This window comes from Mesoplodon bidens, assembly GCF_964165515.1.
Source record: "Mesoplodon bidens genome assembly, chromosome: 15".
Lineage (NCBI taxonomy): Eukaryota > Metazoa > Chordata > Mammalia > Artiodactyla > Ziphiidae > Mesoplodon > Mesoplodon bidens.
This window is the reverse complement of record NC_138171.1, coordinates 47,413,982-47,431,415: the sequence shown is the minus strand read 5'-3', so window position 1 is coordinate 47,431,415 and position 17,434 is coordinate 47,413,982. Positions and strand designations below refer to the sequence as shown.

The following is a 17,434-nucleotide window of genomic DNA, read 5'->3' as shown; positions in this document are numbered from 1 at the left end:
ATTGATACAGCCACTATGGAGAACAGTATGGAGGTTCCTTAAAAACTAAAAATAGAACTACCATGTGACCAAGCAATCCCACTACTGGGCATCTACCCTAAGTAAACCACAATTCAAAAAGAGTCATGTACCACAATGTTCGTTGCAGCTCTATTTACAATAGCCAGGACATGGGAACAACCTAAGTGTCCATCGACAGATGAATGGATAAAGAAGATGTGGCACATATATACAATGGAATGTTACTCAGCCATTAAAAGAAACGAAATTGAGTTATTTTGTAGTGAGGTGGATGGACCTAGAGTCTGTCATACAGAGTGAAGTAAGTCAGAAAGAGAAAAACAAAGACTGTATGCTAACACACATATATATGGAATCTTTAAAAAAAAAGGTCATGAAGAACCTAGGGTCAAGACGGGAATAAAGATGCACACCTACTAGAGAATGGACTTGAGGACGTGGGGAGGCGGAAGGGTAAGCTGGGACAAAGTGAGAGAGTGGCATGGACATATATACACTACCAAATGTAAAATAGATAGCTAGTGGGAAGCAGCTGCATAGCACAGGGAGATCAGCTCAGTGCTTTGTGACCATCTAGAAGGGTGGGATAGGAAGGGTGGGAGGGAGGGAGATGCAAGAGGGAAGAGATATGGGGATATATGTATATATATAACTGATTCACTGTGTTATAAAGCAGAAACTAACACACCACTGTAAAGCAATTATACTCCAATAAAGATGTTAAAAAAAAAAGATTCAGTATATAGCTAAGTATCAATAAATAGTATGGTAGAATAAAGACATTATCAGACATTATCTCCAGGGAAACGGGAGAACTTGATAGGATACTAAATTTGTAGGAGAGGTTGAATAAAATTTACAATTTGCCAAAAGTAATTAGTTCCAAAAAAATTGAACTCCAGGCAAAAAGTCGTACGAGAAAGAACATTTAACTGTACAGAGAAACAGTTGTGTGGTGAACCACGTTTAAACAGTCATAATAATGAAATAACTATTGATTTTCAATTTTCAGAATCAGCCTACTGATAAAGCTCAGAGGACTAATTACCATTCTAGAACCAAATGTAAGTATTGTAAATGTGACATTATAAAAGTAACAATTCAGAAGAAGTTTGGGAAGTAGAGATGGAAACAGAACTGATATTTTGTCTATATTCTCACATGAGGAAGTAGGAAATAAAAATACAGTTTTTTTTTTTTTTTTCTTTTTGCGGTATGCGGGCCTCTCACTGTTGTGGCCTCTCCCGTTGCGGAGCACAGGCTCCGGATGCGCAGGCCCAGCGGCCATGGCTCACGGGCCCAGCCGCTCCGCGGCATATGGGATCCTCCCAGACCGGGGCACGAACCCGTATCCCCTGCATCGGCAGGCGGACTCTCAACCACTGCGCCACCAGGGAGGCCCAAAATACACTGTTTTGATGGAAGAAAAAAATAGTTTTTAAAAATGAATTTTAAAAATTAAAAAACAAGATGGCACATAATTTTGCATCTTCCGGTTCTTGTATTCACTTAGAAGTATTTTGGCAGGAATAAAAACAAAGATTCCTTTTTGCAATCGAAAGATACTTTGATGAAAGAAGACTTCAGCTTCTAATGTAATTATGAAATGAAAATTTTGATTTGTCATCATGAAAGCAATAATGTATGACTTTCATTGTCACAGGCTAATGCAAAAATAAGAGAGGTGAGCATAATAGATAAAGGACGCTTTTGTATCAAGCGAAGGCCACATAACATCATTGTGAGCTGTACAAAAATAAGTTTTGCAGTTAGTTCACACTAAAAATCGGAGGACATTGCTAAAGGAAAAGGAAAAGAAACCTGGCTCTAGTAATTTATATCCCGTTCACTTAATGGGTGCTGATTTACCACTGTATTAAACATATTACCATTGCATTAAATTGATGTTAAAAAATTAACTTTATTAGTTTTGTGGTTTTGCTACATTGAATGTGCAATTTTTTTAATTGTGAAAAACAAGGCATTTTAACTTCATTTGGAGAACTAAGAAGAGACCCATGTGGATGGCTGTGGGGTCTCATTTCCTTACTACTGTCTTCTCTGCTTCTGTAGCAGTGAGTTGGTTCAGCAGCTTTGAATTTGCTCAGTGGCAGAGTAAGTCGTGACCAGAGCTGGGTTACTCTTTCCCCACGAGGTCAGTTCTTTAACCACAAGCTCCATTGTTATATAGTTGCCTAGATCCTTGCTACACATAATGTGATGTGTGGACCCACAGCATTGGCATCCCCTTAGGGATTTTAAGATGTGCAGAATCTTGGGCCTCACCCCAGACCTACTGAATCAGAATCTGCATTTTTAACAAGATCCCCAGCTCATCCCCCTTGCACCTGAATGTCTGGAAGGCACGGACACTGCCCTTTCCCTATTACCATGGTCAAGTAGAGGAGCAGCATCCATCTCTGTGGAATCCTCACCCATGGTGCTTCCAGCCTATCTCTGCCCAGTCTGAGCATCGTCCCTCCTTGAGGGCAGTCATAGCTCAGGGGATCATGTGTGCTCTTGTTACTGAGTCCAAACTCGTTCTGCTTGCTGCACGACAGGCCAATAAATTAGGAGACGAGTTGTTGGGGCGAGGAATAATGACTTTATTTGGAAAGCCAACAGACCGAGAAGATGGCAGACTAATGTCCTAGAGAGCCCTCTTACCCCAGTCAGAATTCAGGCTTCTTTTACACTAAAAGGGGGAGGGGTTGTGGTTAGTTGTTGCAAACTTCTTGGTGTCGGAATCTGTTCTTGCAGCTGTCCACATAGGTCAGGGCACAATGTTCCTGTAAACCTCCAATGAGTTAAATGTTATTCTCTGTTCAGCAACTTTTTATCTCTATATGAATGGAAAAGTGTTACCCTCTTAAAGGTCAGAGCCTTGAGAATGGGCTACCCTGTATATTTCAGGATATAGGCAACATTCTTAACTGGAAGCAAAGTCAGTAGAATACAAAGGTTAAAGTAAAAGAAACAGATCTAATATGCAGTCAGATTTCTTCCCTATTACACCCTGTCACTCCTCTGCTGTGTCTCTTAAACTCTCTACTGATGAGTATGCCTGAACCCCCATTTCCCAACACTTTGTGGAACTGTGTTGTTTTCATCTGTAGATTTCATCTACAGATTCCTCATCTGTAAGTCAGAACAGTAATAACAATTTTCTCATAGAGTTGTTGTGAGGCTTACATGGAATAATCCATATAAAGCACTCCCTGCACAGAGTAACATCTCAATAAATGTGGTTATAATTATTAGCTATTATCAAAGAATCCCAGGTGATAACATCAGCAGGAAATGTCTTATATGTTAATGGTCTCCAGCCTCAGCTGTCATCAGGTTCATTTCCCTCATCAGTAGCTCATTACTTGATTGTCAAGTCACAGATGCTATAAGCCACACACCATCACACCGAATAATAGCAATTATTGCAGGTTTAATGTGTAAAGCATTGCAGAGCCGGTATCCCTTTAATCCTGACAGGGGTTTGTCTGCTGGGGATGGTGGTGAGGAGGAGCAAAGCCTGTGTTGATGGGAGAACTCTCTCGCCCTCACAGTCCAGTCTCATGAGCTTCCAAGCGATCCTGCCCTGGGTCCCAGTGTTTTACAAAGTCAAAACAGCTCTTTTCCTTTTGTTCTTCTTTTACTCATTTCTTTTTGCACTGCCTTCTCCTTAGTCAGCCAGGCATGTGTCCACAGGTGCTGTGTTAGAGCACAAATCTCACATGCTGTGCTGAGAAAGACCTTTTCCCTATTACCACTTCCCACTCTCAGATTGGAGCATTGTAACTGAATGAAACCCTTTCCCCAAGACCCTCTTCTTAAGATGATCCCTTTCCCAGGTGGATCCTCAGTCCCCCAGACAGGCTTCCAGAAGTCCCTCTCTACCACAGCTGCAAACACACCTCCTTGTCTTGCTTGAATCCCAGGAATGACTGGGGTTAATGTCCATATGGGGGTCGCTCTACACTTGACCGGTTCCACTGAGTCTGGAAAAGAGAACACCTGGGGAGATATGAACATGGTTTCTTAATTTTGAAAGACTACAATGTGAAAGTGAGATTTGATATATACTCAGGAGGGCATTCACAAGGTGAATGGAGAAGAAATAATAGAAAGAATGGAAACCACCACTATGACCCCCTTACTTCCTATGTGAAAGTGACAACACGCTGGCCAATGTCATCACATTTAATTCCTCAAACGAGTATCTGTTTAACAGATAAAACTGTGGCTTGCACAGGCTAAGTAACCAAGCTGGGAAGAACTGGTATTTGTTTTACCCTAAAATCCACATACTTTCCATTACATTATATGGCTTCATATGATGGAATCATCTGATGTGTGGTAGTAAATTCCTTGTCATGGAGAGCATTGCAGTGCAGCAGAGGCTGGAGGCTGGAAGGCTTGGACAATCATCCCCAAGCCTGCAATGAAGTCAAGAGCACCCGAGCATCAGAGCCTGGGGTAATTCCTAGAGCAACACCATAAAGCAAGTGGTCTGGAAGAAGGTTATCAATTCCAAACAAGGTGAGAGAATAAGGAAGAACCAAAACATGAAGCTAAAAGTATCAAGAAGCACAACCAGCTGATATATTGTGAGATGAATTGCAGAGATGAAGGAAGATCCAGAGCTGAAAACTGACAGCTCCTTGGCTAAAATCTGCCCATAAACATATCTTATTTTGTTTTCAAGCAATAATTCCCTTTTATTTCATTGCCAACATCCCCAAATTGGTAGATGCACCCACAAATCCAGATTTCAAAGCTTCTCTTGAAAAATGGGAAGATCTGACAATCCTGGGCCCACATTTCTGCATGGCAACAGCCAGGTGGTGGCTGGTTCTATAAGCAGGGCACATGCTCTCTGATTCATAGGCTTCCACAACCTTATATTGCCTTGTGTCTTTCTATATTTATTTGTTTACATTATCTGCTTAGACTCTGAAAATAACCAAAACAATTTATGTTTTCTTCTGCCATGTGCAATTCAGCTTAGAAAGAGATAGGCTGCATTTGCGGCACATCTCAGAGACTCACATTCCCTTTAAGACTCACTTGAAACTACACTATACAGAGAGTCTGAAAGACAAGCCATTAGGATATTTGCACTGATACAAAACCTTTACTAAAGCATGCTCCAAACAGTGAGCTGTGCCAGTCACTGAGGGATGGAGAAGTGGGTGAGTTAAAATATGGAAGAAACCAAGATAGGCAAGAACTAGGACGTACATATTCCTAGCTACCCCTGCCTAAAGACAGTAACAATATCCTAGTGAGAAGACACCAATGGTTATTATTAAAATAGTGCATTAGGGACTTCCCTGGTGGTCCAGTGGTTGGGACCGTGCACTTCCACTACAGGGGGCATGGGTTCGATCCCTGGTCTGGGAACTGGGATCCTGCATTCTGCCTGGCTTGGCGAAAAAAAATTGTGCTTTAGATAGTCTTGATTTCTATGGGGGATCAAGAGAGAAGAGATATGAGAGAGCGAGCGAGCGAGAGAGAGAGAGAGAGAGAGAGAGAAGGGTAGTGTCAAATTGCATGTAATGTTTTCTACAGTGTGGATTCAGTTATTTTCAACTAATTGTTTTAATCAAACTGATTTAAAAAAAAAAAAAAACACTCCAAGTTGTGGTAAGATGAGATACCCAAGCCAGCTTAGTGACCAGATAGGCTGAGAAGCAGCTCCAACATTAGTGGAGGTTCCTGGTTTATAAGTAGTAAAAATTGACACCGGTAAATAAAAACAAAAGAGGATTTTATTGGAAGTATGTTGAGTACTCATGGCATTGATGGCAAGGCTGGAAAAAAGGATATAGATATAAGTAAGCACCCAGCAGTCCCTGTGGATAGAAATGTAAGTAATTCTTGGGTCCGAGAATCAGAAATTCCTCCCACATCTCACAAGGGTGCCAAAGCTGGAATAGATGAGTCCAATCGTTTTTAGTTATTGTGTCATTCTGTTTACGATCCTAAATCCATAGAAGGAACTTGACAGCCCCGCTTAGGCCGAAGGTAAGCTCCATAAAGTCAGAAGTAAGAAGACTATTAATTATCAATCTATGTTTTCAGCACCAAGGACAGTACTTGAAACAAAGTAGATGCTCAGTGAGTATTTGTGAAATGAACCACTGAAGGAATGACAGAATGTTTTCATGCTTTGACTAGGGTAAGATAAAGAAAGCATCTGGGAAAATAGTCCCTAAGCCCAAAGCAGCGAGGAAGAGATAATTTTCCAAAGGGAAATGGGGGTGATATTATCAAGAGACAATTAAAGGGGTGCTGGGCAGCCAATAGAGTGGAATATGTAGAGAGATACTTTTAATTTCCCGGCAAGGTTTATATATAACATGGAAAATTTCAAATCTCTCCCAGTGTTTCACGTTTCAACATAGTAACAGAAAAATCAGGGTCAAATGCATCTAAATCCATCCTTGTTTTCCTGTACATACACAGTGGTAGCCAGATTTGGGGTGCTGTTGACTGGTAACCTGAAGTCCCATTTCCCCGCTGTTCTAGTTCTGAAAGGGAAGGCCATAGGCTAGTGCCAGCCCTGCCCCGAGTGAGTTCCCAAAGATGCAGGCACATCTCCTCCAAGAACATGCCATATGTACAAGAGGCTGTTCCAAGGAGAAGCACATTTGCACATCCCACTCAAAGGGGGAATGGAAAGGATGGGTGTGAGGAGCCCCCGGATTTTCTGCTCTTCCTCTGAGGCACTTTAGGAAGGAGCACACAACTCATTTCAAAGGATCAGGGAAAGAACACCACCTGGGGAGTGAGAAATGGTCAAGAAGCCTCGGATAGCAAAGCAGCTTTAGGATTGGAAATGAAGCAATGTCGCTTTCTTAAGTTGATCTGACTGATCATTGTTTTATGGCCCAACACACTCAGTTCACCAGCTGGTCATATATAATTTAGCTCTTAATTATAACTTGTCTTGTGAGGTCCTCAGAATGCTTAATATGTGAGCTTCATTCCAACAGCTGGAGCACAGGCTCAGAGAGTCCTTCAGAACATTCCTTTCAACAAAAGTGGGCTTGCTTTCTGGCCTCTGTTTCAGCTGTAAATTGGAGACCTTCCTGGATTTCTATTACTTAGGTTGGAAGCATGGATGCTGAGTACTGGGAGAACTTGTTTGGCGAAGAAGGGGAAAGAGAGCAGAGAGATCTGAGGGCTCATGGACCTAATCTGACTATATGCTTTTTTTTTTCACCTGGCCTAGGATTAACTTTTTAAAATATTATTTTCAAATTCTATACAATTTGGAAGTTTTACATACAAATCTGTATTTCTAGTTTGTCTTGGAAACATGTAAATTCTTGTGATAGCAGGCTGGCTGTCTCACAAGGGAGCAGAAGTGGAACTGAACTGAATAGTGGTGGCTCCATTTGGACGGGGCCTGAGCTCTCCACTGGGCTTGGTCATAACACAAGATGTGTGTCTGTGTATGTGTGTGGTGGTGGGGCTACGTATGTATATGAGTGTGAAACTCCAAATCTACATCTTTATTCCTAATTGGGTGTGTCCTAGGTCTTAAATTACTACAAGTCTTTTTTCTGCCTCTTTGGATGTGACTAATGACTATTTTGGGATATGCATGAGGGTTGGTTAATGACTTGGGATCAGACTAGGAAGATGTAACATTGGGCCAGGTCTACATATGCCTTGGGGAAAGTTAACCACACTCTGAGTTCATCTTCGCACCTCTTATATTCTGCTTTCAAGTTTCTAAGCAGGAGTGTGGCTTGTAGCTAAGACCTAAATCACTTCATTATATGATGCACCAGATCATGAAAGGCCTTGAATGCCGTGCTAAGGGTTTATATATGGACAATGAATTTGAAAACACCAAAGCACCCCAAGTTCTTTCACCCCAGAGCTTTTTTACTGTGTGCAGTGCAGTGCAGGGCCATGTCATGCCAGACACTCTGTTTGAAGTCAGATGCTCCCCACTTACGGCCAACAGAGCCACGTAGAATGACTCAGAACTCCAGGGACCCATCATCCACAGAAGGACCTTCATTTTTTTTGTTTGTACTTTCCTATCTTTTGGCCCATCATCTTCCGTTTTGTGAATTTATGTCACAGATGTTGGCATATGTGCATGATGACATATGTATGACCTATTTGCAGCAACCCTTTTGATAACTAGAGCTTGGAAACAATCTAAGGGCCTATCAATAGGGAAGCTGAACTAATGGGGGCACATCCACACAGTTGAATACTGTGCAGCTATGAAAGGACTTAGATGTCTATGGCTCATACAGAATGATCTCTAAAGTATATTTTAAGTGAAAAGAGCAAGGTATCGATTAGTATTTTTACTGTGTTTCCATTCATTTCAAAAATGTGCACTTGTTATATAAGGCGGCATAGTTTTAGGAGGTAAACAACTGCTGGGGAGAGAGCATGGGGCACAAGTGTTGAGAGATAGATGTCCTTTTCATGGTATATCTTTCTGTACTGCTTGCTTATTTTTCCATGTTCATATATTGGTTTTTTCCGAATAATAAATATCAAGTAGTGTGGTTGTGGGCACTTAATTTTGAGCTTCATTTCTCCTAGAGACTGCTTCATTTCTTTTAGGAAAACATCTACACTACACAGTACAGTTTTCTAGAAGGAATCGCTGGTCCTGCTGGCTGGCAGGACAGAGCAGGTCATCCTGGGCTCCTGCTGAGAGCTGGGATTTTTTTTCTTGGAATTCTGGGTGAGAAGAGCTCTCGGGTACTACATAGTGAGTGCCTTGTGGAGCTGCTCAGTGAGTGGGCCAAGAAGATACAGAGCCAGATGATGACTCTGTGCTACTTTCCACATCTTGTCTTGCTGTGACAACTCCTGCCTGAGACTGTCTCCTTCCACATATCAAATGGACATGATGCTATTTGTCCTTCCCACTCTGGGGACATTTCAGGAAATAAATAGTGGAGATAAAACTCTGTCTTGGAGGACTATGTCCTCTCTTGCGGGAGACAAGGGATGTCCTTTGTCCCCGCCAAAGGACAGAGAATGATGGATCTCTTGCCTCAACACCTAGGATATAAGCAGAGTAGAGTAGGGTGAGTGGGACTAAGTTTGAGACTGTGAAGGACTGGCAAGGGGATTATAGAAGATAAATTGCTCTGCAATCAAAAGGGGAAAAGGACTTCTGGGGAAAGGAAAGGAAAGGAAAGGAAAGGAAAGGTACACACGCATCTTAGAATTGGTTGCATTTTAGGAAAAATGAGTAGCTCAGAGTGGCTGGGACACTGGCTGAAATGGGAGAAGCAACTAGGGGTGAAGCTGGAAAGTTCAGTAGGGAGTATAGAGTTTATTCTGGAAAAAATTGATTCCCAGGAGGTTTTTTAAAGAATATTTATTTATTTATTTTTATTTTGGCTGCATCAGACCTTAGTTGCGGCACTTGGGATCTTTCGTTTCAGCACGCGGGCTTCTCTCTAGTTGTGGCACGCGCTCAGTAGTTGCAGTACGTGGGCTTAGTTGCCCTGCAGCATGTGGGATCTCAGTTCCCTGACCAGGGATTGAACCTGCATCCCCTGCCTTGGAAGGCAGATTCTCAACCACTGGGCCACCAGGGAAGTCCCCAGGAGTTTTTTTATATAAGAGAATAATGATATAATTTTATTTGACAAAGATAACTAGCATATATATATAGGGTATAGTTACTAGAACAAATTCCTCCTGGCTAGAACCAGGAGAGAGACAATTATCGTAATGATGCTCTCTAGCTCCAGATAATAAACCCTAAAGGAAGGCTGTGACAGTAGGGTTATCGGGGTGAGGGCTAATCTGAAAGGGATTTGTGGAGTAAAATCCAATAGCTTGGTGAGCGCCTAAATGCAGAAGTAGGAGGAATGCCAACAGTGACTTTGTTTGGCTTGGAGAAAACAGTGACTCTGTTCCAGGAGACAGAGCACACAGCTGGAAGGATAGTTTTTGACCCTGAAGTTTGAAATCTTTGTGTTTCACCCACAGGAAGTGTTGCCTGTGAGGGAATGCCCTCTGATTCTATGCATTTACTTGACCAAACGTTTACTAAGTCCTCACGCTGGGACCTGGAACAGGGATTGTGTCAGGTGTGAAGGTCAAGAAAGTCTTTGGAATTTAATATTTTAGATCTCTCTCCCCCTCTTCCAAAAGAACCAGAAAAGATATGTCTTCCCTTCTAAAGAACCATGAAAGCATCCATAACAATTAAAAAGAAATAACGTTGTTTTTCTTTGAAGATCAATTTCAAGCCCTGAAACTTCAGGGCAATGTCCCTTCTTCCTCAATGGCAGTAACTTGGGGGTTACCCAGGGAAGACAGCAAGGAGATGACTAAATTATGAGCAAAATCAGTCAAGAAAGACCGAGCAAGACTAGCAAGGATCATATTTGCTGGGTGGGAAAATACTTCCACTTTGTTTCAAGCAGCTCAGACCCAAGGGAAATGGGTGAATCTTTGGAATTGCTGGGAGAGACAAAGGGAAACAGTGGGGATCAACACTCAACGGGCAGACTGGCTTCTTTTGCCGCTGAGGGTCCTGCTCAGTGACACCCTGCAAGGCATCTTGGCCCTATTGGGATATGGTTGTCACGCTGTCTTGGTGAGGGCAATTCCTCCTCTTGACAGTTTCCTGGAATCTGCTGGAATTTCTTTTGCCTCAAGCAGGATTTAATGAGCTGGGGAGGTTTTTGCTCTGTTGCTTTTTCTGCAACTCTTGTTCAGGTGCCAGCGGGGCCCTCGTCCTTCTAGGATTCCAAGCTGTAGCTTCTGGGAAGGCTGATGTAATGGTTCTGAGCCTCAGAATAGAAGACCCACTTTCTGATAGATCTCTCTGGTGTACGTTCACCTTGCTGACTCTTCTTTCCTCACTTATCAACTCTGGTAAAGACCTACTGACACTTGTCAGCATCTTCCCCCACGAAGATCCCTCCTTGGACCGCCTTTCCTCTCTGCCTATCACTCTATACTTGGCTGCTCCATTAAATTGTATGTTTTCAGCTAATGGATCTATATAAGGAGACTCCAACACTCATTTCCAGGCTCAACTTCTTGCCTGGATTCTGGCCCAGCATTCATTCAGAAAGTGTTTATTGATCGTCTATACTACACAGGCTCTGCCTTCGGCACTGGGCATATAACAAGACGGACACGGTTGACCCTCATGGAATCTGTGTCAATCTTCTAGCTGTCTGTTAGACATTTAGGCTTGCATGTGCATCATTCCTGTCCTAGACCAGATGTATATCTTTGTCCATCCGACCTATCCCTTTTCCTGGCAGACTTCTGTTAAGGGCATCACAGTCTCCTAGTCGTCTGAGGTTGAACTTCATCTTCATTCTTCACTCCTCTCTCTCTTAACCTCATATCGAATCTGTTGCCCAGCTTTATTGATTCTGCCTCATTTCCCTAATTTGATTCTTCCGCTCCTTGCCCACCTTTACCACCTTAGTTAAGTTCCCATCATTCCTCACCCTGTAGAGCTTCTTGACTGCTTTCAAAGATTCTGATCTTTTCTCCCCTCCACTCAAAATTGTTGCAGACCTTCTTGTTATTTAATGACCATCCATGGCTTCCCATCATCTTGAAATAAAACCCTCAGCCATGGTCTCTCAGCTGCATGATCTGCTCCTGGCCTGCCTTTTGGGATGTATTTGCAAGTAGCCTTCAGCAGAGCTTCCCTGGAAGAAGGAAGAAAGGAGGAGAGTAGAGGAAGGAGGGAGACAGGAGGAAGAGGATATTCAGGCACATTGGGAACAGCAGATTGAGTGTCTACAATGTGCGTGGTTAAACTGTGGTAACCTGTGCTAAACGCTACATTTTATTTAATCTTTTTCATCCCACCCCCACCCCCCCACCCCCCGCTGTCCCCCCTTGGTGTCCATACATTTTTTCTCTACATCTGTGTCTCTATTTCTGCCTTGCAAACTGATTCATCTGTACAATTTTTCTAGATTCCACATATATGTGTTAATATACAATATTTGTTTTTCTCTTTCTGACTTACTTCACTCTGTATGACAGTCTCTAGGTCCATCCATGTCTCTACAAATGACCCAATATTGTTCCTTTTTATGCTGAGTAATGTTCCATTGTATATATGTACCACATCCTTTTTATCCATTCATCTGTTGATGAGCATTTAGGTCACTTTCATCACCTGGCTGTTATAAATAGTGCTGCAATGAATATTGGAGTGCATGTGTCTTTTTTTTTTTTTTTTTTTTTTTTGCGGTACGCGGGCCCATCACTGTTGTGGCCTCTCCCGTTGCGGAGCACAGGCTCCGGACGCGCAGGCTCAGCGGCCATGGCTCACGGGCCCAGCCGCTCTGCGGCATGTGGGATCTTCCCGGACCAGGGCACGAACCCGTGTCTCCTGCACCAGCAGGTGGACTCTCAACCACTGCACCACCAGGGAATCCCGCCTGTGTCTTTTTGAATTGTGGTTTTCTCTGGGTATATGCCCAGTAGTGGGATTGCTGGGTCATATGGTAATTCCTTTAATTTTTTTTTCAGAAATATTTGTTTAATGAATGAATACGTTGACTCCTCTCCCAGTAGATATTGAAACACAGGGCCGCTATTCCATAGAAAGTTCCTATGATTAATAGAAATACAACGTGAATCATAATAACCATGATAATAGCGGCACTGGTGGCAATGGCAGCTACTACTATTTTTCTTGAGTGTAATAAGAGTGTCTGAGTGTCAGGAACTTGATATATATAACATGTCAGATCTCTTTAAAACCTTTAAAATTAAGTGTTATCCATACTTTACAGCTGAGACAAGTGAAGCCCAGATAGATTGCATACCCTGCAGGTGGTAGAGCTATTGACCCCAAACTCTGCTATGTATCGTATTTCTTTTTTTTTTTTTTTTTAACATCTGTATTGGAGTATAATTGCTTTACAATGCTGTGTTAGTTTCTGCTGTATAACAAAGTGAGTCAGCTATACATATACATATATCCCCATATCTCCTCCCTCTTGCTTCTCCCTCCCACCCTCCCTACCCCACCCCTCTAGGTGGTCACAAAGCACCGAGCTGATCTCCCTGTGCTATGCGGCTGCTTCCCACTGGCTATCTGTTTTACATTTGGTAGTGTATATATGTCCATGCCACTCTCTCACTTTGTCCCAACTTACCCTTCCCCCTACCCATGTCCTGAAGTCCATTCTCAATATCTGCGTCTTTATTCCTGTCCTGACCCTAGGTTCGTCAGAACCTTTTTTTTTTTTAGATTCCATATATATGTGTTAGTGTACGGTATTTGTTTTTCTCTTTCTGACTTACTTCACTCTGTCTGACAGACTCTAGGTCCATCCACCTCACTACAAATAACTCAATTTTGTTTCTTTTTATGGCTGAGTAATATTCCATTGTGTATATGTGCCATATCTTCTTTATACATTCCTCTGTCAATGGACACTTAGGTTGTTTCCAGTCCTGGCTATTGTAAATAGTGCTTCAGTGAACATTGTGGTACATGACTCTTTTTGAATTATGGTTTTATCAGGGTAGATGCCCAGTAGCGGGATTGCTGGGTCATATGGTAGTTCTATTTTTAGCTTTTTAAGGAACCTCCATAGTGGCTGTATCAATTTACATTCCCACCAACAGTGCAAGAGGGTTCCCTTTTCTCAACACCCTCTCCAGAATTTATTGTTTGTAGATTTTCTGATGATGCCCATTCTAACCCGTGAGGTGATACCTCATTGTAGTTTTAATTTGCATTTCTCTAGTGATTAGTGATGTTGAGTGGCTTTTCACGTGCTTCTTGGCCATCTGTATGTCTTCTTTGGAGAAATGTCTATTTAGGTTTTTTGTCCACTTTTGGATTGGGTTGTTTGTTTTTTTAATATTGAGTTGCATGGGCTGTTTATATATTTTGGAGATTAATCCTTTGTCTGTTGATTCATTTGCAAATATTTTCTTCCATTCTGAGGGTTGTCTTTTTGTCTCATTTATAATTTCCTTTACTGTGCAAAAGCTTTTAAGTTTCATTAGGTACCATTCATTTATTTTTGTTTTTATTTCCATTACTCTAGAAGGTGGGTCAAAAAAGATCTTGCTGTGATTTATGTCAAAGAGTGTTCTTCCTATGTTTTCCTCCAAGAGTTTTATAGTGTCTGGCCTTACATTTAGGTCTTTAATCCATTTTGAGTTTATTTTTGTGTATGGTGTTAGGGAGTGTTCTAATTTCATTCTTTTACGTGTAGCTGTCCAGTTTTCCCAGCACCAATTATTGAAGAGACTGTCTTTTCTCCATTGTATATCATTGCCTCCTTTGTCATAGATTAGTTGACCATAGGTGCATGGGTTTACCTCTTGGCTTTCGATCCTGTTGCATTGATCTATATTTCTCTTTTTGTGCCAGTACCATATTATCTTAATTACTGTAGCTTTGTAGTATAGGCTGAAGTCAGAGAGTCTGATTCCTCCAGCTCTGTATCCTGCTACTTTACCAAATTTATTGATTAGCTTTAGTAGTGTTCTGGTGGCATCTTTAGGATTCTCTATGTATAGTATCATGTCATCCGCAAACAGTGACAGTTTTACTTCTTCTTTTCCAGTTTGTATCCCTTTTACTTCTTTTTCTTCTCTGATTGCTGTGGCTAGCACTTCCAAAACTATGTTGAATAATAGTGGCAAGCATGGACATCCTTGTCTTCTTCCTGATTTTAGAGGAAATTCTTTCAGGTTTTCACCAATGAGAATGATGTTTGCTGTGGGTTTGTCATATATGGCCTTTATTATGTTGGGGTAAGTTCCCTCTATGCCCACTTTCTGGAGAGTTTTTATCATAAATGGGTGTTGAATTTTGTCACAACCTTTTTCTGCATCTATTGAGGTGACCATATGGTTTTTATTCTTCAGTTTGTTCATATGGTGTATCACATTGATTGATTTGCATATATTGAAGAATCCTTGAATCCCTGGGATAAATCCCACATAAATCATGGTGCATGATCCTTTTAATGTGTTGTTGGATTCTGTTTGATAGTATTTTGTTGAGGATTTTTGCATCTATATTCCTCAGTGATACTGGTCTGTAATTTTCTTTTTTTGTGACATCTTTGTGTGGTTTTGATATCAGGGTGATGGTGACCTCATAGAAAGAGTTTGGGAGTATTCTCTCCTCTGCAATTTTTTGGAAGAGTTTGAGAAGGATGGGTGTTAGCTCTTCTCTAAATGTTTGATAGAATTCACCTGTGAAGCCATCTGGTCCTGGACTTTTGTTTGTTGGAAGATTTTTAGTCACAGTTTCAATTTCCTTACTTGTGATTGGTCTGTTCATATTTTCTATTTCTTTCTGGTTCAGTCTTGGAAGGTTATACGTTTCTAAGAATTTGTCCATTTCTTCCAGGTTGTCCATTTTATTGGCATAGAGTTGCTTGTAGTAGTCTCTTATTATGGTTTGTATTTCTGCAGTGTCTGTTGTAAATTCTCCTTTTTCATTTCTAATTGTATTGATTTGAGTCCTCTCTCTATTTTTCTTGATGAGTCTGGCTAAAGGTTTATCAATTTTGTTTATCTTCTCAAAAAAACAGCTTTTACTTTTATTGATCTTTGCTATTGTTTTCTTTGTTTCTTTTTCATTTATTTCTGCTCTGATCTTTGTGTTTTCTTTCCTTCTACTAACTCTGGGTTTTGTTTGTTCTTCTTTCTCTAGTTCCTTTAGCTGTAAGTTTAGATTGTTTATTTGAGATTTTTCTTGTTTCTTGAGGTAGGATTGTATTGCTATAAACTTCCCTCTTAGAACTGCTTTTGCTGCATCCCGTAAGTTTTGGATCATCATGTTTTCATCGTCATTTGTCTCTAGGTATTTTTTGATTTCCTCCTTGATTTCTTCAGTTATCTCTTGGTTATTTAGTAATGTATTGTTTAGCCTCTACGTGTTTGGTTTTTTTTACGTTTTTTTCCCTGTAATTGATTTCTAATCTCATTGCGTTTTGATCAGAAAAGATGCGTGATATGATTTCAATTTTCTTAAATTTACCAAGGCTTGATTTGTGACCCAAGGTGTGATCTATCCTGGAGAATGTTCCATGTGCACTTGAGAAGAAAGTGTAATCTACTGTTTTTGGAGGGAATGTCTTATAAATATCAATTAAATCCATCTGGTCTATTATGTCATTTAAAGCTTTTGTTTCCTTATTAATTTCCTGTCTGAATGATCCATCCATTGGTGTAAGTGAGGTGTTAAAGTCCCCCACTATTATTGTGTTACTGTTGATTTCCTTTTTTATAGCTGTTAGCATTTGCCTTATGTATTGAGGTGCTCCTATGTTGGATGCATATATATTTATAATTGTTAGATCTTCTTCTTGGATTGATCCCTTGATCATTATGTAGTGTCCTTCCTGTCTCTTGTAACATTCTTTATTTACAGTCTATTTTATCTGATATCAGTATTGCTACTCAGGCTTTCTTTTGATTTCCATTTGAATGGAAATCAAAGTCTTTTTCCATCCCCTCACTTTCAGTCTCTGTGTGTCCCTAGGTCTGAAGTGGGTCTCTTGTAGACAGCATATATGTGGGTCTTGTTTTTGTATCCATTCAGCAAGCCTGTGTCTTTTGGTTTGTGCATTTAATCCATTCACATTTAAGGTAATTATCAATATTTATGTTCCTATTACCATTTTATTAATTGTTATGGGTTTGTTTTTGCAGGTCCTTTTCTTCTCTTATGTTTCCCACTTAGAGAAGTTCCTTTAGCATTTGTTGTAGAGCTGGTTTGGTCCTGAATTCTCTTAGCTTTTCTTGCCTGTAAAGCTTTTGATTTCTCTGTCGAATCTGAATGAAATCCTTGCCAGGTAGAGTAATCTTGGTTATAGGTACTTCCCTTTCATCACTTTAAATATATCGTGCCACTCCCTTCTGGCTTGTAGAGTTTCTGCTGAGAAATCAGGTCTTAACCTTATGGGAGTTCCCGTATATGTTATTTGTCATTTTTTCCCTTGTTGCTTTCAATAATTTTTCTTTGTCTTTAATTTTTGTCAATTTGATTGCTATGTGTCTCAGCGTGTTTCTCCTTGGGTTTATCCAGCCTGAGACTCTCTGTGCTTCCTGGACTTGGGTGGCTATTTCTTTTCCCATGTTAGGGAAATTTTTTACTATAATCTCTTCAGATATTTTCTTGGGACCTTTCTCTGTCTCTCCTCCTTCTGGGACCCCTATAATGTGAATGTTGGTGCCTTTAATGTTGTCCCAGAGGTCTCTTAGGTGGTCTTCATTTCTTTTCATTCATTTTTCTTTATTCTATTCTGCAGCAGTGAATCCTACCATTCTGTCTTCCAGATCACTTATCCGTTCTGCCTCAGTTATTCTGCTATTGATTCCTTTTAGTGTATTTTTCATTTCGGTTTTTGTATTATTCTTCTCTGTTTGTTTGTTCTTTAATTCTTCTAGGTCT

General features: G+C 40.8%; 1 long non-coding RNA gene across 1 annotated transcript in view; it reads left to right on the top strand.

Moving 5' to 3' along the window:
• Positions 1-1,028: 1,028 nt before the first annotated feature.
• The window catches only part of LOC308629499, a 38,443-nt gene continuing 22,037 nt past the window's right edge, over positions 1,029-17,434 (top strand). The window contains exon 1 of the long non-coding RNA XR_014017679.1: positions 1,029-1,085. This is a non-coding gene — a long non-coding RNA (uncharacterized lncRNA). The remainder of the gene's footprint in view (positions 1,086-17,434) is intronic.